The following is a 27,281-nucleotide window of genomic DNA, read 5'->3' as shown; positions in this document are numbered from 1 at the left end:
TGTTACTAAAATAAAAATAAAACTTAGTTTTAAAGGTTTTTACAGTAGATTTGCAACTGTACACGTTTTTCATCGTGTAATACGTATAAGCCCAAACACTAACGGTAATTGGGATATTTTCACATAATATTACGCAACATAATAACCATTAATTTAATATAGGTACCTAAAATAGGATGCTTATAAGAGAGCTTGGAGGTTGAAAATATCTATACAGAATACACACAAGGGTTTATCTTTGGGTTTATCTCCTACATACAGACAAGTGACTATATGTCCTTTGGTCAATATAGTTTGAGTGTATTTAATACCAGCAAATTCACGATGCAGATAACTGAGACCAAATAATACACCACACACAAACAGAATGGTTTTTGAAAAACTTGGTAAATTCTGCTAGTTTGAAATCTTATAATATTTAACTATTGAATTGAATACTCCCATTTAAATATAGAAGAAACTATGAATCTCAATAACATCAAATAACGGAATGGAATATCTTTAGAAAAACTCGAGCAAAAACTGTAAGTACTGAAAAAAATAAGAATTATTGATATGTATTAAGTATAAAAATAAATCATTAAGTTTTTTTTAAATAATATTATAAAATTAGAATTTAAGATATCTACGTATAAATGTAACAATGTGTGCAATATTACATTCTTTATCATTAAAACGTATTCAAATAATGTATATATGTATTCACATTACAATGTACATTTAAATTTATTAGCTATTTCCTTCTATGAATTATAAAAAAAAAAAGAATCTTAAAAGTTATTTTTTAAAATGAATAAGAGAAAAATACTTTATAGCTACAATCGTTATAAATAAAAAAGTTAGAATTGCTAACATCTGTCTTTTAAATGATATTGAACAAATTGTTATAACAGTAACTTTTATCATAATATTATATTATAAATAAATCTCGAGGTAAATCTTATATAAGGTTCTGTGAATTTAAATTTTACAAGAGTTATAGAGATTAAAAATATATTATTACATTATAATATATGTACTTTAATTATTTAGTTATACTTCTATTATAGTAAACATCATATACCATTAAGTAATTAAAAACTAATATGAAAAATACAATTTTGAATTTTGAAGGACACTACATTTGATACCAATGATAAATAAAAGTATAATAAATAAATACATTTAAAAAATATTATAAAAAACTATTATTGTTCTCAATGAAATCAACTAAAAATAAAACTATTCAAACTAATCATTTTCATTACGCGGTAATGACTATAATGACTTAACCCCTTTTCTATATAATTTAAAAAAAAAGTTCATTGTTCATCTTACAAAGTATAAAAATATATAAATAAAAGTTAATAACTGTATACATTAAGTTTAATACTTAAGTTTAATTTGTATAAACTATAGGTACTTAGAGACTTTGGGATCGATAAAAATCTACTAGTTTCTTTTTCTCAGAATCGTTATTTCGTAAGCAATGACTAATTAATAATTATTATTGAATTCAAAGACATTCATTAAAACAGTACTTAAATAGGAGGCATGGTTAGTTTTATTTTTTTATTAAAAGAGAAATACTAAATGAGTTAGATCAGGATGTAGAATGTATATTTTTTTAATTTTCCATAGCAATAATGTAAATATCAAAACTTAATTAAATGAAAAGGGGTTAATTATTAACAAAAGGGTTGAAGAATTTGATCAAAATGTTTTTTTAATTAATCTGTAATTTAATACTAATATATTAATTATTATCCAGATAAAGACGTTTTTGAAACTGTTTCATGTTAGTTTTATTAAATGCATTAAATCTTATTTCATACTAATTATTTATTACATATTTGCACTAAAAATCTTAAATGAATGCAAAGGTACATTTTTTCTTAGAAAAATGACAAATATATAATTTCAAAATGGAACAATAGCGATAAGCCCCTTTGCCTCTTAAATCAGCGTCTGTACGTGTATATTCTAACTGATAATAATTTATTGATGCATTTGTAAAATCATAGATATTATATTATACTACTGTAACTGTTATTTAATAATTTGACAAAAATGAAAAACAATAGTTTAATACATTATATACATAAAATAATTAAAAGAGCAATTAATAAATATTAATAAAAAAATAAAATGTATAAACTACTTTTTTTTTTTTTGATCAGTTTAATTTCATTGAGTTCTTAGAGTAGTCTTAAAATGTGTGCTATATATAAAATTTAATGCTCAGAAGTCAGAATAATTAAGTTTTGATGGTCTTGAAAAATTTATATATAATTAGTTACCAAAAAACAATGTAAATAATACAGATAATAAGATAAATAATACAATTAACTTTTGGCTTTTTTTTTAAAGAAAAGTTTGTGTTAAAAAAGAGAGTTGTTATAAAAGTATTTGATAGTTTATTTTAATTAATTAAAAATTAAATGATTATAAAAATGTAATATAAAATAAAAAATTGGCATGAACCAAATACAATCTTAAGATAATAAATAGTATGTATCATATTCATTTTAATCGGATCATAATAAACTCCGTTAGAAACAATTATGATGGGGTGTTTATTTCTTTATTAGCTATTTAATTACCTCTCTTAACATGGGTGTACACTGTTGCGTGTTGCGATAGTGAGAATCCCCTCATTAGGATGTACAACGCCAACATAAATGGACAAAGGGCATCCATTGGTTCGTATAATAAATCCTTAGTATAAGTCTATATTACCCAGACCGAGAATTTTTCTCGTCTAATAAGTACGCAGTGTAACTATTCTTTGTAAAATAAATAGCTCCTGGTAAACGAGCGTCATTTTGTTAATTATTTCCGTTTAAACAGCCGCAGAAGTAGATAAGGAAACCAGAACTTGAAATTAATAGCGTTAAAAAACTACTCGTAAAAAGGTGTTACAAAAATAGAAACAGTAAACCGCACGAAAGGCGTGCAAAGATTATGGTCGTTTTCATGTGCGGCAAACCGTGATGGAAAAGTTTTTTTTTATATATATATATGCGGTTGTAGGGGGAGTATAAATTCGATTAAAAGTAGCTTTCTGCATCGCTTCTAGACGACTGACTCGACGTCCTAAAAAAAACACATTTATTTTTAAAACTTAGGTACTCCATTGCATTGGCTGAATATCGAGAAAAAAAATGAACAAAACAATGTTACTCATGTGTGTTTTAAAATGAATAAGTACACCTATAGTAGAAACTATACTGTATCATTATTTTAACATAGAAACAATTACCAAATGCCATTTAAAGTATTTGCTAAATTATACCTTACATCATAATAGAAATGATAGAAGTAGGTAATTCAGTATGTTTCTACAATCTAATTAATAAGGTTTTTATAAATAATAATTTTAAGTTAAGCGGTATCATCTTTTTTTATCTTTTAATTAGTTATTTTAACATTTTTAATGAAAACACGGATTGATAAAATATAAATGATTTATTGGAAATAAAGAAAGTAAAATATTTAAAAAAATTTCAATTCTCATCAAAAATTAAATTTGAAAAGTTTAATATTTATATAAATGATTGTAAAAATGATAATATTATATTATTTTTATACATTATAAGTACTTTTATAATACCATATTTTGTTTATAAATTTAAAATAAGTAAAGTTAATGTATGTATAAATACTTAAAACTTAAAAGTATACAACGTCAATGTCATGAAACTATCAAACTTAACAAACAAGATTTTCATCAATTTGATTTATTTAATATAAACCTGACAAAATTATATTTTTTATAAATAATATAAAAAAAAGACTTAATTATATATGTATGAAGGCACAGCCGTATTTATAATTTTTTTTGAGAGAGAGATTATCATTTTTTTTCTTTTTGCTAAATATATTGCATTTTAATTATTTTTAAAGGATTTCTAAAAGGAAATTTAAATTTAAAAATATTTTAAAAGAACTTAGACCCCTAAAACACTTTCCAACATTACATTTAAGTAAAAAAAATAAACTTATGTGTACTGTATTGTGCATTTGTGCTTGAAGTAATTAAGTACGATTCAGCAGTTTAAATTATCGTATGCATTTAACGAAATATGAGAAATATTATAAAATTAAATATCTATTTAAATAAAAATTTATTGCTTTTTTATGTTCATATATATTTTGAAACGATCAATAAGGACATTTTTGTTATTCAATGGTGTTATTATTAAAATAATGCAGTAAATTCAAATGTTATGTTTGAAAATTAATTTCTTTTTTCCTTATTTTTTTATACTTGAAATGTTAATTGACTTTGTTGGTTAGGTCTGTTTTTATAAAAACCTGGTGAAATTTTGTATGAATGCTTTATTTTTAAAGTTGAAATAACAATAATACATTAATTTCGATAACAATAAAAATCAGAAACAAATTGAAAAAATCGTTTTTATACTAAAAGGTCATTTTAGTATTTTACTGTTGATTCAATTATTATTATTATTATTATTATTATCATTGTAATATTTAGATGGATTCAGAAAAAAAACGATCGGTTAATTATTGATATTATTTCCCGCACTTTTTTTACTCTGCAATGTATACGCTGGACATTTTTGGAACCTTTTATTATTATATTAATTTTTTTGTAATATATTTACATTTTTTTTTTTTTTTTTTAATAAAAACGATACTGAATTATTCTGTTTCATTATCGTTTTAGGTTTTTTTTTTATACCCAGCAAATAATATTTTTTAATTTAATTCACAGGTTTGTACTGACTTTATCTTTTTGGATATTTTTATTAGTTTCAACCTACGTGATTTCCATTCACAAATAAAATAAAAGATTTTAATAATGTGATAACTAATGAATATTAAATGTATATAATATTATATTTTATAATATACATCATAAAAATTGTTAATAATTATATTTTCTTAAATATTTTCTTACAATACTGTAATATGATTTTGACCAGAAGCAATAAATTACGATATAAAAACGTCCTGACAAAATTAAGTTTATTTCAGAATTTCGTAAAAATATTCGAGTTTATCAAATTGTCTGTAAGTTATTGATTCTTGTTATTTAAAATTGAGTTAAAATCCTGTTTTTGTTTGTCTTTTTTTTAAATACAGCTGTTCAAAAATTATCATCCACAGTAACTTAAAATAAAAACTGACGGTCAAAAATCTAGAGTATATTTACAGAACTAAAACCGTACCATTCTAAGTAAGCATCATTTTGTCAGACTTTTAGGTTTAAATTATTTTGATTAATTGTTTATTGCAATAATATATTGTATTTTATAGGATGCCAATGGCCATGGTTATTATAAGTTACTGCTGATCATGATTTTGAAAGTACACTATTGAATAACTATAATAGATATTACATTAGATTCGATTTCAATGGTGATATTGCATATCTACAAAAACTGGTTCTAAAAAAAATGGTAATTATTAGCATATTAGCATAAATTAAATATTATAAATAATAGATATAAAATGAATTATTAATAGTTTGTTATTTAATAATTCAAGCTTTATTTGATAATTAGAATAGGTAGGTACCTATTTTAATATTGAATGTGTTTGTTTAAAGTATATGAATAATCTAAATTTTGAGAATTCATTTAAAAATCAGAACTACATTCATCTTAAAAACATGGTTTTTAATTTAAAATTATATTTATTATTACGTAGTATAGTACTATTATGAGTTTTATTCAATATATTTATATATACCTACATTTAATTGAAATTTATTGAATAAATACAGTTTTAGTTTGAAATAATATAGGGATTCAACAAAACTTGGTCAGCCTGTACTATAATGGGTTTTTATTTAATAGGAGAGGTTTAAGACCAAATTTGGGGTACCGAGTAAACATCCGTAGCAATAATGGGAAAAGTATATATACCATTAAATAGCAGTGTTTTTCTTTTTCATTTCTTCTTCACGAAGAGTTAGTTAGTGGTTTTCCGTCCCCTCATTCCTGTCAAAACTAATTCGATTAAAAACCTAAAGTAATATATATATGAACAGATATGGAACCAATTTTATTTACACTGAAAACGATAGCCTAATGTGATCCCGTGGCAATTGTTGCTTCGATGTTACTTGCACAATCGGAAGGCTCGATCGGGTGATTATTGTCGTAGGGCACACTCGAGGGCACACTTAAATAACCGCTCGGAAGCCAAATAAAAACGTCCATTTTGTCGGGCAAACCCAACATTTATAAAATAAGATTCAATTCGATACGGATAAATGGTAAGACCGAGATAATTGGGTTCTAACTGAAGTCATGTTAGCGTATATTTAGGGGTGATTTTTATTTTTCTTAAAACCTCATGAGTGAATATAAGAGATATTTATTGTAGCTGTTTATTTTACTTAGCATTTGTCTTCAAACGGGAAAAACAAAAATAAATATTTTTTATTATCAGTTGTCATCGGATGACTACGAATTGATAATCTAATGATGTTGTATACTAATGTGTAGGAGAATTAAGTATACTCGTACAATTTTAATTTGTTCACATTTTCTGTATACATATTTCGTGTAAAAAGTAATTTATACATATCTATGATAAAATGTATTGTATAAAACGGTTAAAAATATTTTAGACACACGTTGCATATTCATTGTAACGTATAGCGTGAAGTAGAAGTTGACTCGATGCAATTAAAAATAAAAACAAAACACTATGATATTCAATCGTTTATAAATATGTGTATGGAGGAATAACATTTTTACCTTTTATGAATTCAAATGCCATTCTTTCAAGATTTGCTCGTTATAGAACTAAGCTCGCTGTTACTATGGTTTTTTTAATTGACGAATTTGAATAAAATAAATTTTATAGTGCAAAAAAAATATTTAAAATATATATTTTTTCATCTCATACGCTTTTTATCTAAAAAAAAAAAAAATACACAAACTGATTTTTATAAGTAAAAAAACATTTGTTTATCAGTAGACTTAAATACAGCAATATTATAACTTATTAAATGTTTACTTGTATATAATACATAAATTTGCATAATATATCAGAGTATTATACATACTTTATACTATTATACCTCAAACCATTTATAGCAATTATTTTATAGTTTCTAGTGTTCCTACATTGTGTACTGTAATGATTTCATCTGAATATGGGGCTCAATGGCCCATAATACAATTATAATACAGTACGCACTGCATAGTGCACATGCCATCTCTTATCATATATTCACATAAAATTTAAATAATAATGGACAGTGGAGAAACGTTCAATATTATATGACTTGAAATAAATAAAAAATTTCAGCCATAAAAAAATTGTGCGTTACATATACGTAAAATGAATATAACGTGTGTCTAAAACATTTAATCATGTGTAGATAATTTTCATTACGTTTTACACAAAATGTATACAGAAAATGTGAACAAATTAAAATTGTTTTCTAAATTCTCTACAAGTTGATGTAACATCATTAGATTGTCAATTCATAGTTATCCCATGATAACTATGACAACTGTTAATAAAAAATATTTGTTTTTGTTTTTTTCAGTTTGTAGACAAATGCTAAGTAAAATAAACAGCTACAATAAATATATCTTATATTTACTCATTAGGTTTTAGGAAAAATAAAAATCACTCCTAAATTTACAATTGTACAGAAACAGCAAAACGAATTCAAATGATATTATTATTTATTAATTACCATTCCATTAATAATTACATTCAACTGTTACCTAGCTCCCGCATGAGTTGATCGAAATGTAGTATTATATTAAAGTTCTAATAGTTTACGTCTGCTTAAAACCGCAATAGATGAACAAAAATATTTCTAGATAGCGTTCGAATTTGTTCTAGTATTATGCATCATAACGGATTTAATCTAATATGTTATTTGTATTTTCAAAAATAAACAATAATAGTTAGTTAACAGTAGGTAGTTGTATTCAATACAACTTGGTTTATCCTTATGCAATTTTTAATTCTATCATAAAACCAGCACGCTTGACCGACGAATTTAACGACATATAATATTTTAACACAGTGTTAGTGTTTTTCGTTCAATGCGTATGGTTTTATTCGGATAAAAACGGAGTAAGTGAGCGAGAGAGTGAACTACGATATAGTGTACAGAAAATCACGGAGAAAAGCTAATTGAAAAAACGTAAATCAGATTTCTTTCAGTTTTTCGCCCAACTCCTGGTTCTTATAGTTTAGTATACCTATTATTTATTTTACGTTATTGATATATACGTATTATATTCAAGTCGTGCAATACAATATTATTATATTATATACGTGTGTACTGTGGCTGGCGGAGAAGCCGACGACGGTGATATTATAATAATAGAAACTCAACGGAAAGAGGATACGCCGTACCGGTGCGGCGATAGGGTCAAAGCTTATGCGGCACGGCGACGTTAATTAATCGTAACCGAATGTCCCGCCGCAAGCTCGCAACAGCCGCCGCCACGGCTAAAATCACTGCGCGTTATATAATAAGGGAGGCACCTATATAACATTATACATATATACACACAACAGATATTACTCGTTTGCGCGTGTGAGCGTGTGTGTGTGTGTGTGTAAGGGCAGTGGAAAAGGATGGTTAAGTGTAGGCGGAGGGGTGGGGACAGGGAGGGGAGAACGGGCTACGTTTGGTTCATGAATATTCGAGTAGGTTAATTAATCGTCGAAACCCGAAAGTGGGTTCAGAGAGCGCGCGCGCCACCTTACGCGACGGCGGCGGCGGCGGCGTTCGGATGAAATACAAAACGCCTTTGTGATGCGACACCGTTTGCAAAGTCCTGCCAGCCCGTCCGTTTAATTATATGGTAATTTAACACTCTTATAAACACGCGCCGTCTTCCGCATCAACCGTGTCCGTCGACCCTGTGCCGTCGTGCACCGGTGTTGTATAATACGCCCTTGCACTGCACCAGTATATATACATTGTACACATAGTATTATTAAATAATATACATAGTAATGTACGGCGCGTAAGCCCGACCACGACCGTTATTTTGATCTGTTATTCTGTTTGATTTACCCGTTTGGAGTAGTCTGCTGCAGACCCCACCCGCACTGTTATCGCGCCGCCAAGTCCGCGGAGACACCGATGACTCGTATTTACGTTTTGCAAGTATCCCACTCGACCGTCCCGCATAAACACTCTCTATTCTCAGTTCTATCACTACGAGAGTAATATTTTATTTTACGTGCCTCGTACGATACACGTAGGTATAGAGTGATTTGACTCGCATGATCGTCCATTCGTTTGCTTTTTTTTTATACTAAATCTATCAATAAATATAATATTATATATAGTTTATAAAAATGGTTTAAGTATATAGTGAATACTAGAGTTGTTGATAATAGAATAGCTAATGGTATACAGGGATTTTTCGTGACTAAAATTGTATTTAAAATAAACTAAAATAGTCTATTCTATAATCAATGCTAGAACCAATACCTAGGACCTAGGTATATTAAAACTATTTTATACTTTTGTCAAACTTTTTTTTAAGAACTATTATTTTTAATATCAATATTATATAACTGAAAAATTGCTCATTATTATATTTTGGATTTGGCACGTTAAAATGTTCAAAATTATTTTATGGACCCCCCCCCCCCGGGTCTTATTTAAAAACAAAGTTTATTTTGCTACAAAAAAGTTCTTAAGAAGTACAACAAATGTCAATAATTAGATAATACAGTTTTAAAATAAATATATTTAAAAATCCTAAGATCTAAATGTGAATACGTATAATAATCTCATTATTAAATGAAAAAATAGCGGTGAGCATGTATGGTGAATTACTCTGTGTATTACGAACAAATATTGAATAGTATAGTCTATCATGTCCAATGCTAATGGTTTGGTTTTTGGTAACGGATATTAAAAACATACATTGACATTCAATTTAATTCTCTACAATAGTGCTATCATATAGATTCGATTTCAGTACTTGATATTTGCTACTGCACTTTGCTACCATTGTCTTCTCGATCTTTCAATTGCAATGATATTGTACTTACATACATTTTAATGTCTCATAAATATAATGTGGCTAATTTACTTAATTTATTTATTTTAGTAACTACCTATATTGTAGTAAATATAAATTATGCTATACGAGTATGCAAATTATATTTTTATAACGAATGACTATTGATCAAAATACTGTATAAAACTTCATACAAAAAAAAAAGATAATAATAATAATATTGTTATTGTATATAAGTTGAATAGTTTTTAATTACAATGTATTATCTGTTATAAGCGTGTATATGTAGATATAACACAAATGCAATAACTAGTCATTTTGAAAATGTATTAGTAGGTACCTATAGTTTAACTGCGTTTCAATGGGTAATTGTGTAATAAAAATATCTTTTAACGGACGCAATTAGTGTGTCACGAGAAAATTAAAGTGGCAGTGTGACATACGACATTTCCAATATTGTATTTCATTGATGCTCCCCTCTCTCACAACAAGCACACACGCAGTAACGTATAGAGGCTTAATGTGTGCAGAATAAAGAACGCTACGAAAAAGTTTTGGACCGAAATCATTTATGACGTGTATTATACTCTCTGTCTCTGTAGTCGATAAATGCGTTTATATTTGTTTGTGCACTGACAAAATGTGACGCGAATATTATACGCGTATTATCGAGGCCGGTTATATAAAATTAATCGTCTGGAAAGAAACCACGATAAGATAAATAAGTGTTAAATTTCGATATATTATACCCGCCATTCGTCATTAGTTTTCCAAAAATACTCCTATAAAATATAGCAATTCAAATTCTTAAAAATATGAATATATAATACCTAGGTGAGTTAAAAAATGATGAATTTTGTGATTTTTTTAATCTATAATAATCTACTTTCAAAAGATTTTAATATTCTCAGTTAATGTTGAAATATTTTAATAAATAATATATTTACCTATAAAATTACTTAGCTTGTAAGATGTACCACTATTAAAGCTATGCGTTTAACAGTATTAACTCAGTGATCAAATATTATATAATACGGTCCCTATAGAATAGTGGTTCCGAAACTTTTTTTGTTCACGTTTCCCTAAAAATAAAAAAATAATCACTCTTCTCATAAATACATAAATTACGCAATTTCGTATTATTTAAATATTCAAACATTTTTATTTTTGTGACAAAATACAATTATTATTGATTTTCAATTCAAAGTAATACAACAAATATATTTTATTATTCCCCCCCCCCAAAAAAAAAATGACTATTAATGTTTAGACTTAATGCGAACAATGCTCTTTTTTCCAGTTTATTATAATGTTTTAAAATTATGCAGCATCACTGCTACACGCATTACTTTTTCATTATTTAGTTTGGACCAATTGGATTTTAATACAGCAACTGTTTCACATAAATATACGATATCGCAAAAATGGTTAGGTTGGGTACCCAAAGCTTTGTAGGAAACTTTAGGATATCCATCTTATTTTATGTTGTTTCAAAATCCTAAAAGTGACAATGAAGACAATTTCATTTGTAGTGAAAAATCAGATGAAATGTCGATCAATTCCTCTACAGTTGTCTATAGTATAAACAATATAAAGTAAAATGTAACCCTCTGAAACAGGAATAAGAGCTATCTATAATAATGCGATTTATTATATACAGTACGTACCTGTGTGGCTATGTATTGTATTACAATTATTATCAGATATGCGAGGGAAGCTTATTTACGTTCAATACATTCGACATGGTTCTCTACTTAACAATTGTATATACTCTACTCTTACAATGAATTATGCTAATGTCAAGGAAAGACAATTTAATGCTGAAAATGAATTTTGTATCGGCGTCTTTAAATTGTAACCTGTAATTTTAGGTATTCGTTGTGAGTTCTAATGTACTATATGCACATGGGTATTATATAAATATATATATATATTAAGAAAATTAGAAAAAGCAACGTAAAATGTGATTACAGACTCGCAGAGAACCACCGTTCTATTGATTAGCTATCTAATAATACATACTCGCACGACAGTATTGTGCCTATTTTAAGTGTGGTACGGACATCTATATTAATTCTTGTCGGCCATCAGCGCAGGTATTTACACAGCGATTATTAATATTATAATACGGATCCAATAACGTATTAATATATATATCTGTATTATAATAATATAACTACTGCATTCCGCATAAGACTTCGTCAAATATACAGTACCTCTGTGTAATATATATATATACACATATTTGTCATATACACGGTGTACACATAATACATATATAGCCATATTGGTTGATATATAGACGTATAGTTGATTAGCGGTGTATAAACCGCTCGCCCCCGCGCCACGTATACTGTATGCGCATTATATTATGCGCGGCCCATAAATGCCTAACATGTGTAATCGAAGTATGGAATTTCTGATCAATTTACTCGCGAGCGAACCGAACGGGGTAGTGATTGGCATTCGACAAAAGTTTTAGGCGCGAAATGAATTGCACCCCATATAATAGGCACGTATATAGATACCGTACACATGTGTGTGCATCACGTTATTGTATTATGTGTACAATCTATGTATAATACTACGCCAGTAGTTCACATTGTATTCCGCATAACTAAACAACAATGCCCGTGGGCGAGGGACATAAACACTATCCGATGATGTTCGATATTATTGTGTGTATACAGATATATACCTATTGTGGGTCCATTATATTAATATACGATGATATATTATAATATATTATAACGCATCGTGCAGTGATGTGACTTCAACATTTTGACCGGAAAAAGTTTTCAGTGTACCTCTGTTATATTATAGTCTATTGTACTATGATAATATGATATTATTAATATCATAGACTCGTGTCATTCCCATAGCCGCGGAGAGGTGAGCATGAGTAGCGTTTTCTTGGGATTAATCGTTTTCCCCTCCAACAATTATTAAAAGTATAATATGTGTATGTATAGTGGTTAATTGGGTACCTATTTATATATATATATATTATTGCTTGATAATCTCACCGGTAGCAGAAGCACTGCTGTTCATTATAAAAAGATTTTTTCGCAGTATTTAAAACTTTTGTTCCGGAAAAGATAGTAACACGTGGTTGACGACAACACGATAACATTAAAAATTGTATTACTATTGTTAATTATTATTATTGATTAGCATACCTTTTATTTCCGTTTGAACCGTCGGCCGCAGGGAAATTGGTAGCTCAATATTTCCCTACCAATACGGACATTTCGTATAATATAGTATTAATTTAATTCATTTTTTCATTTATTCACAGATTTCAATAGTACGTCAGTAAACCAACTTTGTGTCAAGAAATACGTCAGTCTTTGTTATTTTAAGGTAAGATAACAATTATTAATTTTGTCATATTTTTAATAAGTTAATTAAGTTTTTATTGAAATTGAAGCATTTAGTTTGCTAAGAGCTAATTTCTATTTTTTAGTAAAATTAGTTAAATATAAAATATAAACATTTTTAATAAATGATAAACATCTGAATATTTTGATAAATAATAATCTAGTGAAATAAATAAAATTATACTTCCATTTTATTTTTGAATAGTTGAAAGATTAGAACTTAAAAGTTAGTGGTTCAAATTATTCAATTGGCTTGAATAATATCCATAAAAAAAGGTTGCATTTTCTTAGAATTCGGTTCGCCTCACCTGAAAATGTGGTCTGTTTCCTGTCGAACAAAACGAAGGTTGTTAGAGGGAACTATGTTTCTTTTAGACTTTATAATTTACGTGATTTAAGTTTTATCAACAATACGCCATGTTTCCACCATAATTACACCTTTCCATTCTTTGCCAACGCACGTTCCGATTAAACCAATAATTTTTACAAATACTAAAGTAAAGAACCTATACCGAACTTTTAAAACTTTGAGCAATTTACAGTGGTAAAAGAATTTAGTGCGTTTTGAAATTATATTTTATAAAAACATAAACTAATCGAATAACGGGATTTCAACAGTATTTGTGCCCTCATATGTCGTTTCGACCTCTAATCCCTTCCTCGTCATAGTTGTGCGTCTATATAGCCACATTATATAATGTCGTTACATTTTATTATATTATACAAGAGAACTTCTGTAACAGATTTTATCGGATTCGTAGAACGGTGAGTTGTCTGCTGTCTCGTCGAATTTATCTCGCACACGCGTTTTGTCCGTTTTCCGGACGATTAGTTCGTTTGCTGCCGGAGGCACACTATATGACGGTCTATTGCCGTCTTCTGCAGAATCATCGCAGAGATTTGTCGACGTGCATCGTGACGTGTAGTAGGAAAACCGCCACCGCCATTAATACAATTCACAGAGGATCGATTTGCGATTTATATGTGCAACTATTCATTTAATAATATATATAGTATGCGGACAGTACGTAGGCACCACGTGCTAGCAGTGGCGGAAGGTTTTTAATGTCGGACCTACACACGCCGTTATATTACCTAAAAGCCGACTGGTGACTGGCGGCAGAGGGGCGGTTGAGTTAAGGGACGTAAGTAGGGGGGGATGGAGCAACTGACGCATTTGTCAAATGAATCGAACCGCGAGGACAGATAAAACGGCACCGAACACTATACTAGTATACGATATATATATATATAGTATATACTACTGTGCGCGTAGTTTATTAACGACAACCTCCCGCCGCGCACCGCACGTCGTCGCAAAACGTCAGTGGCGACGGGGTTCCCCGATCCGGTCATTTGTTAACTTCAATCTAATCAAAACGAAACGTCCGTGTCTGTTGTGTGCGTGAGTTCGAGCGCTCACTATCTTCTCGTCACGACATTGCAGTATTTGTCAACGTTTCCCCCGCGCGATATTATATTATTATTATATTATTACCTACTTCACGACGTCTGAACGCCACTCCCGCCGTCGACGTTATTATTATTCGATATAATTTATTTTTGATCCCACCACTCTGCCATCCTGCCACGGATATCCGATTGTTAATATTATACCTCCCTTCTCGTAACACGACGCATTTCGATCGTTCTTCTATAGTATAAATTATTATAATATGATATAGCAGTATTATAAAATCTATTACGACGCTTTCCGCACATAATAACGATAATAATAATTTGTACGATGTGAATAACGTATTATCGTTTTTGAATGTGTATTATGTATTATGTACTATGTAATGTTAGTTTTACCTGCGTGTGATGAAGTGTCCAATAAAACCAATGGCTTCGAGTTTGTACAGTTATTATTACCTATCTACCAACAATTCATAATTTTATAGTTTTTTTACAGCCTTATAATATAATACAATATTTTATATTTTAAATTTGTTAAATATTATTTAAATGCTTACTACACGTTGGTTAATATTCATAATATTTTATAAATAACAGTAATTATTTTAATGTTTGACCATTTCGTTAAAGGGTTAATATTAAAAGTCAAAAATAAAATAAAATCAGAGTTGGACTTATACTCAATAATATTTTGCTATAGAAGTATCATATAACATTACAGTGCCCCCTTTACTCTATAGTCTATAGTAAAATATACTATATAGGTAGAATCATTCATCTTTAAGATAAATAATGTGTGTAAATCCATTGAAATCCGTTTTTGTGACATCGCCAATTTCACTTCTAGTTTCCATTATATTGAACCAACGTTATGAAGAATTTTTATTCGTTACTTTTTCTAAAGTCTGAGAAAAAGTATTTCACCACATAAAATCGATATATACACTATAAATAAAAGCTATGTGCACTTGTAGTTTTAAAAACAAGCTAAAGTTAAAGAAAATAAGAAAATCCATCACTTATGGCAACACTACGGTAAAATTAAATGCTTTAAGAAAACAAAGGTATTAATCATTTTTCTACATTTGGAACTTATTTTATTTTTCTCATTTAATATTATTATGTCAGCAGTGAGAAAAATAGCTATTTACGGTGTAATCATAAAGAAAATGATTTACCTATATATTTTTCGTATTGTAAGTTGAGCTGCAGAATAGCTACTATAGTTATAAAATAAGATTTATTACCTACACATTCGTAATATTATCCGTAAGGTATCCACTAGCCGTTATACTTCATGCGTATATATGTATATAACACTATTGTGAATTACCAATCATTTTTGAAGTTGTATCTATCTCAACTGAACATCTTAAATACTCCTCGTCCATGAATACATATCGTTTTGCCGTTTATATAAGATATAACTATAGGAGTAGTTCAAATCGATAAACGTTAATATAATGTACCTATTTAATTTACATTTTATATTTTGTTTGTACTTTCCTCCATTTTTTATACATGACAATTTATATAAGAAGTCCTAAAATATAACATTATTGTTGAGTACTAATTTTTCTTACTGGTTAAAACAATTGAATTTGAAAACATCTGTCTGTTCGATATTTATGTAAAACATAAGTCTCTATAGAAAAGTATTTGGTAAATAAATAAAATAACAAACACACGATAGATTTTAATACAATTAGGTGTATAATGTTTTTTTTTCAACTTAGGTGGTACTAATTGAGTAGATAATGCATGGAAACGGATTAAATGTTTTAATTTCTTAATTATTTTACAATAAAAAGTAAAAATGCATTTATTTTTAATTTTAAGTTCTATAGCATATACTCGTATTTGATTTTCAAACGAAAACCTTTGGTATTTTCTTAAGTATTTAATTTATTATATATTAAGAATATTACTAAGATCAATATTCATAGAATTAAATAGAATTCAGAAATGTATTCATTTTAAATAAGGTACTATACATAATATTATTCAAGTATAGAATGTGTGTGTGTGTGTATTTCTATTCGAACTGTACCGTAGTAAAACCCTCGAGTCTCAATAAAACAAGAACTTTTATAAAAGAGCACTTGGTGTGATCTTTAAAACTAAAACAATTGCAATGAAAAAGCTATTTCAGAAAATTTAAACTGCGTACGCACAGAGCATTTATAAAAAATACCATATGTGTTTATTTGATAGCCGCATACTTAAAACAACTCGAGTATAATAGGCCATCTGCAATGGATTTATTTATTTGTTATGGGATACCGTGAAACAAATATTAAGTCTATTGGTGTTCGGGTAAAAAAGTTCCCAAGGAGATAAATTATGTATAATAACAAAATCGATTATTTGATTCAAAAAGTTTGAAATGGTACCGGAGATAGCTATACATATTATATATTACACGGGTATTCAGAAAATCGTATTAGAGTCGATTTCATATTAAAACAGATTTCGAAACTCATACATGTAGGTACTGATTGAAAAATACTCACGTGCAGTGTACCGTCTTATAATCCTACGTGTTTACTGTTATTGTATTATTTCTCGATTACCCACAAAATATTTTATAAGTCACTGATGACCATACGATAATTTATTTCTATATATATATACGAGTATATATAATATCTATACTAAATTACAGTACTTTATTAACCAAAATATTATTTATTCGTTCTAAGACTTTAAATTATATTCAGTTTTATAATATTTAGATTTGCACACACATGATTCTAATTTCTAGTTAATGTATTATTAGAGTACATTTATAACTTTCATCTTTTATTTGAATTCAACTCAAAGAAATAACGCATAACTCGATGTATTCATATTATTACGACTCATACTCTCATACTCGTCTGCAACGAATTTCATATCCTTTTGTCTTTTATATAACATATAATATATAACACACCATATTACATGATATATTATTAAATATTGTCTTTTGTCCAGGTAAATTGAATTCGATTTTTCAACTGCCGCATTGTCGACATGTGTTTTTTTTTACAAGGATTAAGCGAGTGGCGAATGATGGAAAACAGAGACCAGCTAGAAGGTGATATACGTAATGTTGTTTGCGAATTTCGCACTGTATAATATATTATTTAAAATTAATAAGTACATATATATATATATGAATTCAATGTATGCAATGGGTAAAGGGATAAGACGAGGGTGTATAATATAGAGAGGACCGTATTAGGTAGACGCTTATAGGTTTGTGGAATATTTATAACACAGAAAGCAAGGCGTCTACGGGCTAACGGCACAGCCTTCAAAAATTCTGAGCTGTTTTAGACTTGGGTGAATTATAACAAATAACCAAGTTTTATCCACGAGTCAGGGGAAGGTTTTCAGTGTGAAACAGTCGCAGTCCCCTGCATGACGTTGTCCGTATATACCTATATAATAATATAACGTATATATGACTATAGGTATATATAATGTATAATACGTCGCACGCGCAGGTGTGCCATTTTCTTTGTACTTTTATTACCACGTCGCCACTTTAATCCCGATTTAATCTCGGCGCGACTGTCCGTTTGACTTTCGCTGGAAAGTTTTGCCCGGAGAGAACAACATCCATCTTATTATTGTCGGATGACACAAACGCGTCAGACGACATTACTCGCGTAATCAACCTAATGGGTTTTGCCTCCACCCCTTCTCCACAACCTCATCCGACCTAAGTCACACGGTCTATTCATCCACAACTCACAGGCCGCCTATACACCGACTCCTTTTATCGTGTATAGCTTCAAAATGCACACACACACACGTACACACATTCATCCCATCGTCACGTCTCTCCGTTGTGTGATTTATATAATACATAGGCAGAGATGTATACGTTTTACAGGACTAAAATAAATCATATAAATATAGCCTGCAGTTTTTACTTCATTTTTGACACTATGTTCTAATGGAGAAGTGTCGTACGTTTTTGGGATATCTATAAAAACAGTTTATAATATATGTACCTCGAATAATAAATTATATTCTAAATTTCCAACTTAACCATTTTAATTTTTAGTTTTGAAACTGCTAATATTTGAAAATATAAACAATATAAAATGTCTATGAAAAAAAAGTATGAAGTTAACTCATTCGTTTCAAATGTTTCAATACATTATTATTATTACGTGATAACTATTTTCTGTTTAAAGTTCACCCAATCGTTTCTTTATATTTTGCTAATTATATTTATTTTTATATTGTGTAACAAAAAGTGGCCGGTGGGTGAGTACATGGAAATACAGTTAGATCATTATTATTATAATTGTTTCAATAACGAACGTATTTTTTTTTTTTTTTTAAACGACGTTTGACGTGGGATTATATAACTCGTCATCAACAAATTAAAAAGGAAAAAAATTATTTTCCTCTCGCATTCGCTCAACTGATAACGACGAAACATCTCCTCGTTTGACATACATCGAACGTGATAACGTTCGATCTTCCCATATTATCATATATGCATGTTATTATATACCTGCTGGATCGACTAAAAATAAGTGCTGAATTTTTTTTATTTCACGCATTTTTCAATAGGTATTCGGCAAAAATAAGAATATCATCATATTACAAACTAAAGTTACGTTTGATACAAAAATATTGATTTCAAAATAATTTTAATGCCCATTATATATTATAGAAAGACGCCTTTAAGCAATGTCATTCACCGAACATTCTAACCCTAATTATTATCACTTAATAATTTTGATAATGCGAATTTATTCAAATTCTGATTTTTAGAATTTTTGAATAATGAAATGAAATTCTATATTTTCAAACGATGGAAATTTGTTTTGAATTACCTAAGCAGTGTTGTGCTGCAGTGATACTTCCGTTTTTTTTTTTTTTAATGGGAACTACTCAACAAGTGGATGATTATTCCAAAATGTTTATGTCGATCAAAAAATCAAAATTCATGTAAGTAATAAATATATTATAATAAATAAATAAACGTAATACCTATAGGGTCTAGTGTTGATTATGACGTTTTGAACATTATTGATGAAATATGGGGCGGCGAGCGCGGTCGGCGAATCACCGTGTATAATATTGCAATATATCTGTAATATTATTATACGAAATTGGTTCGCACCACACACACACACACACACACACACACACACACACGCACGCACACACGAGGTAATGCGGTTAAACGTAAAACCATACACATAATACAGACGCGTATTATGGTTCAACCACTTTACTATCCATTACGTATTGTATTACTCGCATATCGATGTACAACGGGCCGCGCGTATACGTCATTCAATATAATTGTTTTACTGCCGCGGACTCGTCCGTCGATTACTTTGCGGCTTGTTTGTTATTTGTTCGCCCGCGTCATCGGCTGTCGTCCGCGCGCGCGTCGCAACCACCCCCCCCCACCCCGTGCCCACCGCATCCATCGTTCAAAGCTCTCGGGACCGACGCTATTAGAGTGATTAAACTCGTTACAGGTGCGCCGCCGCCGAAACCCGTTGGCCCGCGTCCCCGGCAAACACATCACGTCTTGTTCAAAACGCGCGAGCGTTACTATACATCATATTAGTATATAATATAGCGAGCACTAACGTTAATGAATTGTCAGAAGCGTGTCATGCAGCAGTACTTACACGAGTACGATGTGCGCGCGCGTGTGTGTGTAGTACACTGTGTACTCTGCGAGGCGATTGTTTCAACGCGAACCGACGACGATAACCGAACGGACTGATATCTTAACTGGTCTTCCAGACGTCCTGCAAAATTTTATTACAGGACCCGGAGGTGTCCCGATAATATTATCATGAATTCATATTTTTTTTTTTTTAATCAGAATAAGGATACCGCGAAACGATTTTATTCGTTTCACGAGTACCTATATTCTATTAATCCATCGATTTGCTTTAATATCGTGATTATTAACGATAGCAGCAATGAAAACAAGTGAAACATATCATAAATATATAGAAAACCCACAATACCTAAGTACGTATTATTAATTATCATCAACGCAAACTTTTATTTGAATGTTTCGATGTTCAAATTATAAAAATACATTTTTACATATTTTAAAACTATTATTTTTATTATTAGTCATTTGATATCTCTTAATGTAATGTATTAATTAGTTGATTATGAATACAGTTATTACGGTTAATAGTTACTCATACTTGAGAATAAGTTTAATAATTAAAATATTTAATACTAGTGGAAAAATAGATTTGTGTCAATGACCACAGAAATAACAGTAATCAATTAACAAAACAAATAATATTTTACTCGGAATTAGGCTTTACGTGTTTAAATAAGAACCACTCTATCGAATTGTACGTATGTGTAAGTACTTAATAATATTAAGTTATTGTCCATTGCCGAAACAATACGAGTATACGCTTACACGTTCCGTCTGAAAGAGACGAATTTATTTGTGTCTTTCTGTTTTTTTCTCCGGATTTTCGATTTTTGTTTCAGATGTTTTTTTAATCGTTTAAAAACTCGTATTGTTCGTTTTCAATGCATGCTGTGTATGTAGTATATATTATAGCGTATTATACGACCTTTTTATAAAAATCCGATAGACCCTTGCAGCAGCAATTATATAAAAACGTAAAGGCATTAAAGATGTCGTTTTACGATCATTCGGAACTGTAAAAAACAATGAACACGTTAATCACGGTTAGCAGTTCTGTACAACATTATACATTAGTACATTACACTATTTTATTCGACGCTGAATTTCTTATTTACAAGTGTGTCGTACCGTTGTACGTAAGTACTTAATATAATAATACGCATACTATGTATTATAATAAAGAACTATTGTAGTAACATAGTATAATAGTTTACGAGTGGAGTTCTCGATATATATCCGTACACTGTTATTGTTGTTTACTTTTTCATATCTAATAAAGTAATAATATATATACATTATTCTTTATAAATAATATATAGTTCTTATGATTTTAGATTCTTAGCGAAGCTTTAGATTGGTTGTGCATTTTTTCCGGTCAACACTTTTCGAGGTCAAAAAGTTTCATGCAGCATTTCTTTACAGCATAATGGAAATTGAAAACAGATTGATATGGTACTTCAAGAAAGTATAATAAATGTAATATTCTATAGCAGAAGTTTTCAAGATAATCGAAGAAAACCAGTAAAAAAAATTAGTAAAGATATAAAAGTAAGCACTCATTTTAAAAAACATTTTGACATGCTCTTGATTAAAGTGTAAACTTTGCTCAAAATCGTTATTGATTACACTGCGTTATTAATGCATAGTATAAGACAAAATGGTAATAATTTAAATGTATATCGTCGTTTTCGAATAAAAACAATATTATTTTTTAATTTACATAGGTATGCGTTGGGTTTTACGAGGCATGTACGTATAAATCAGTAAATGTTTATTTTTCAATAAAATATATAATAAAAACCTTACTGGAAAATGTAAGTATTTTAGTATAGGTACTCGGTGAATTAATTAACATGAATATGTAACAAAAGGAATATTTTAACTAAAATTGCTATCATTTGTAACTCGCCTATAATGAAAATAAACATGGTAATTAAAAATTGATCGCATAGATATTGTCTACTATATAGGTACGAAGGGAAATTGCCAATTATGTACATTTACTATTTTATTTACTATTATAATATGTCAATTAAAAACTATCTGGTATAATGATTTCAAAGCTGTAGACTGGAATTATTTTGGTTTAAATTGCATTTCATAAAATCGGGCCGCGGTATTGTCATTGCAGTTTTTATAAAACTTGATTTAAATATTCGAAAAAATGTGAACAATTTTGACGTCAGTGTCGTTTAGGTATCAATTTCAAACTCGTATGTCTGTGGATCTATATGTATTTATCATATTGTGTAGATCTGTAGTCGTTTCGTAAAAATCGAATTTCTCAGTTTAGTTTCGTAAGTCAAAACAAATTTATCTAAGTGAAATAATAATATCACGGCGATATACCTAAATAAAATATTGTGTTGCACACATATATAATATCAGAGACGGGTCGCTATGACCCTTGTCGATTCGCATGTATTGGAAATTCGGGTGTTTTCGACGCCGCTGCAGCCGAGCTGACAAAATCGTACCGTCCTACAGTCCCTTCGGTGTACAAATGTACAATAGTCATGTTATTGTGCCACAGTGGCGGCGATAGTGTACAGGACGACACGCGTCGAGTCCTGAGTGGGTATATTACAATACAATTACGATGTTTGTGTCACTGTCCCACACTAGACCGTCGTAAACACGAATATTTACCAAAACGGGGTCGACAACGGTCGGCCGACGCGATACTTATACATCGTAATTCGTAGGCGTCTCCGGCGGCCGATTCGGCTCGCCCGTCGCGCGTAATCCCACCGGTGTGGCCCATAAAAACCCATATAAAATATATATAGTATGTTATATGTATTTATAGGTATAAGCCAACTATACCGGATACTACTATACGGGCAATTTTTTATTTGTCCAATATATTTTTAATAACCGAATTATATTATTATTACACGGATCCACGACGAAATATATGTCCTCGAAACGTATATACAATATACATGTATACATTTTCTATCATATATTTGTACCCTGCTCGATAGCACTTACCGCAGTACCTATATATGTATATAATAATATATGTATTATATGATATTATGTCTAAACATAAAACCTTTTTGTTTTGGGCTGTTGTTGTTTTTTTTTTTTTTTTTTTTTATTGCGAAACGATATAAAACCACCCAAAAGATACTCGCGATATGACTTGGAGACGATAAAATCCACGTTCGGACATATAAAGTTTAATGTGTGTAAGACAAATTTGATATAAAAAAAAAATACACGTGTATATTAATGCGACTTTAATATATTATTATTATTATAAAAACATTATTATCGAGCTGCAAGTGCACATTAACCAAATGATGATTATAATATTGTATAGACTATAATATATTATATTATACTCTATACATATATACGTGTATATGTGTGGGTGTGTATTTGAATGCGCCAGTAAAAAATTAAGTAATTTATTAATTAAGTTATGTGTGTAATGTGTATAATGTATATATATAAAAGTGTGAGTCTAACCATTTTAACCACTTTAAAAAAAAATTCTTGTTTTCATTCATTTGTGTGCACTTTGTACTGTTGATTAATATTTACTCGCCATCCACTTACACTTATTCCGCAAACCTTTTATTGGGTGAAAATATATTTTTTTTAAATTATTTTAAATTGAATGGGCATAGAAATAAAAACATACACACTTCAAAAAAGTTATCTTTTATTTACCACTCTGTTTCTAGTATAATAAGTTCATCTACTCACTGATGTATAAAGTTATTCGTAATAAATTATTAATTAACAAAAATAAATTAATTGCATTTATTATAAATAATATATATTATATTATACACTATATATAATATACATATTGTATAAAATGTAACTTTTACGTTTGTACCATATAGCTTTTTCAGACGTATGTTCTTCAAACTACCTCTGATATGCCCGTGAGTATAAATAAGATAAACTTTAATAAAAACAAACATTTTCGTGAATAAATGTTTGTGATAATTATGTAGTTTGTTATAATAAATTATGAGTTATAATATTGTTAACTAAATACAATTTATAGATCGTGGTTTTCGTAATATACTTTACTCTAGCATCCTTATTAATATTATAAGTTATAACATTATTAATTATGATTATGAAGTTATAAATTATAGTTAAATTAAGTAATTAATTACTATCAATTTTTTTTAGAACATTTAGTAAATATTAGGAATATTTTATTAATTTTTGCTGAATATACACATTATACTTCAAACGTTTTAACAGAATGAAAATCCGGACTCGAGTTATAACTTATAATATTCCAGTGATTTAAAAAAATAATTATTTTCCTGATAATATAATATTATCAAGTCTGTTATTATATAATGTCAATTTTGCTGGATGCCAGAATTGTTAAAATAGATAAAGTATATTGGACATTTTCTATACTAGACACTATAACTTGAATAAATGGCTCTAGTTTTAATAATACCGATAAAAATTTCCATCTCAGATATAGCTGTAAAAATTAAAAATTCATCTTATCTAATATAATCTCTTATACTATACTATATATTATGGAATATTAGTACGGAGGACTCAAATTTATCACTAAACTTGCTAACTTGCTACTTTATTTTTATACTTTCTATAAACATTAGATAACTTGAATCAAGACTATTGTAGTTTGTTTGTATTTAAACGAAAAAAAAACTGTTAATAAATTATAGTAGCTACGTTTACTTATAAAGGACTGATATTAAAGAGTTTCAGTGAATATTTATTGGCGCAATTACATGCAAATCGAAGCTGAAAAAAGAATATTTATTATTATACGTGTCGACGTTAATTGTAAATGTATATTGTATATTGTATAAGCAAAATTGTAACAACCCTAAGTCCCTAACTCTGTTTACATCAATGGCTATGTATAACATTGAGTTTTTAATACTCGATACATCACAATAAACATATAATGTTAGATTACTAGATTACCTGCAACTCGTGGTTCAGGCGTAGTTTGTTTTTCTTTAGCCAATTTTAAATGCCAAAAACTCGATAAGTAAAAAAATATAATGTAATAGTTATTGATTTATCAGAACGAAAGAAAAAAGTGCATACGGCCCGCAGTAAAAATATATATTTCAAGTATGGTCTGCAGGTTGAAAATATTGTTTACACTTGTGATAGTTGATTATCGTATATTTAATTTAATTTTTTTTTTATTTTCTTAATTTCTATGTTTTAATTAAAATTAAATGCATACCATAGCTTGTACAATTACTTATAATACAGTACATATCAAAGGTAATATTCTTAGTCATATTGCTCAAAAATTAGCATTCCAAAACTTATTTTTGTAGTATACACATTTATATACTACAATACACATTATTTTCTTATCACTAAATACTCGAAAAACTCGTCCCGACTTGTTGGCCACCGCTAGAAAGATTAACCTCGGAGTGTCACGTGGCCTGTTAAATGGACCGAAAAAACGGTCTCTCGTTCTAAAGCGTTTAGGGTGAATTTAATGCGAATACTACCGGATGTATATATTATATTTATTATGTTCATGCGTCATATATATTATGTATGTGAAAATATATATGCGTTTATATTATATGTATAAAGGCAATGACAATATATCACAAATGCTATATTATATTATATATTCGACGTGACATTATAATAATAAAACTAATACCATAATATATATATATTATAATAAACCCAGGCCCGGATGTCGGATATCGGATGGCGGAGACAAGGGTTACTGTAGCGAAGGGAAAATAATGATTGATTTGAGGACGTCGCAGACGCCAACCGTACACATAATACTCTCCATTACGACGGACACCCGTCACATTTTTCACATACATAAACACATATATATATACCTGTGTATGGGTACGATTTTTATTTTTTAAATATGAGCGAGTGATCATTCGTATTATAAAAGTACGAAAAATTGACGACTGCACGTCAAATGTATATATTGTACGTAGTATATATTATAATATACGTGTGTATGCGCGGAGATAGAACTGCTGCGCACATAATATCCAAATCCGTCGATATCCTCTCCTCGGTACCCTGCAGCAGTCAACCGCGCCGCACATTCGGATTTTCTTTTTTTTCTCAGTCCGCGGGACGTTTCCAATGATTTTTATTTCGTTCGACGTAATAATAATACAATATAATATTGTATATACGTACGAGTATATAAAGCGATTTACCATCGAATCTCTTCGTCGCCATCGCTCTGCCGCGTCCCCGGAGGCGTCCGAAATCCGAAAAGAAACGCACGCGTTCTTTTCACGCGTTATTAGATTTGCGCGCGTAATATATAATACACGAAATATACGACGCAAGTTTTACTACGTTATTACGCGAAGCGGGGCGAGTGTCTTCTGAACGCGTCTTCAGTCGCGGCCCGATGGAATACGTAAAAGTTTTCCCGTCTCTGCCGAATAATTTCGATTATTTACGCAAATTCAATTTTCTCATCCAGTCGCGTATTATATTATGTTGTGAGCTATTTTTTTTCTTCTCTCGCTTGAATGCGGCTCTCGTTGTGTACTCGGCCCATAATATCAGCTGGTGCCATACGCGAGCGTCATTCGACGATAATGGAATAATAACAAAAACTACACACACGCGTATTTGTATACGTATTTGTACCAAACAGAGCTGTGTATTTAGGTACCTTATGTCCTTATACGTAAAATGATAGGTAAGGCGTATGCGGTGCAGGCGATACACTTTTTCTGCCCTTTCCCCTCCCTAATGGGGACGTGTGCGTTTAACGGAAATTGCGTTCTCGGGTTGGGAAAACAATACGTGAATTTAGATAATATGTAAATATTGTGTATTTGTATATATTATATAGAGTGTACACGGATG

General features: G+C 29.5%; 1 long non-coding RNA gene across 1 annotated transcript; it reads left to right on the top strand.

The window, feature by feature from the left end:
* LOC126551344 (uncharacterized) lies at positions 1-24,104 on the top strand. Its single transcript, XR_007605234.1, has 8 exons — positions 1-386; positions 455-524; positions 5,092-5,185; positions 5,266-5,408; positions 13,273-13,337; positions 17,750-17,852; positions 19,553-19,729; positions 21,761-24,104. It is a non-coding gene; the product is annotated as an uncharacterized LOC126551344 (long non-coding RNA).
* The last annotated feature ends 3,177 nt before the right edge of the window (positions 24,105-27,281 follow it).

This window comes from Aphis gossypii, chromosome 3, assembly GCF_020184175.1.
Source record: "Aphis gossypii isolate Hap1 chromosome 3, ASM2018417v2, whole genome shotgun sequence".
In the NCBI taxonomy this organism is placed as follows: domain Eukaryota; kingdom Metazoa; phylum Arthropoda; class Insecta; order Hemiptera; family Aphididae; genus Aphis; species Aphis gossypii.
Note: the sequence above shows the minus strand (reverse complement) of the source record. Positions and strands in the feature narration are given on the sequence as shown.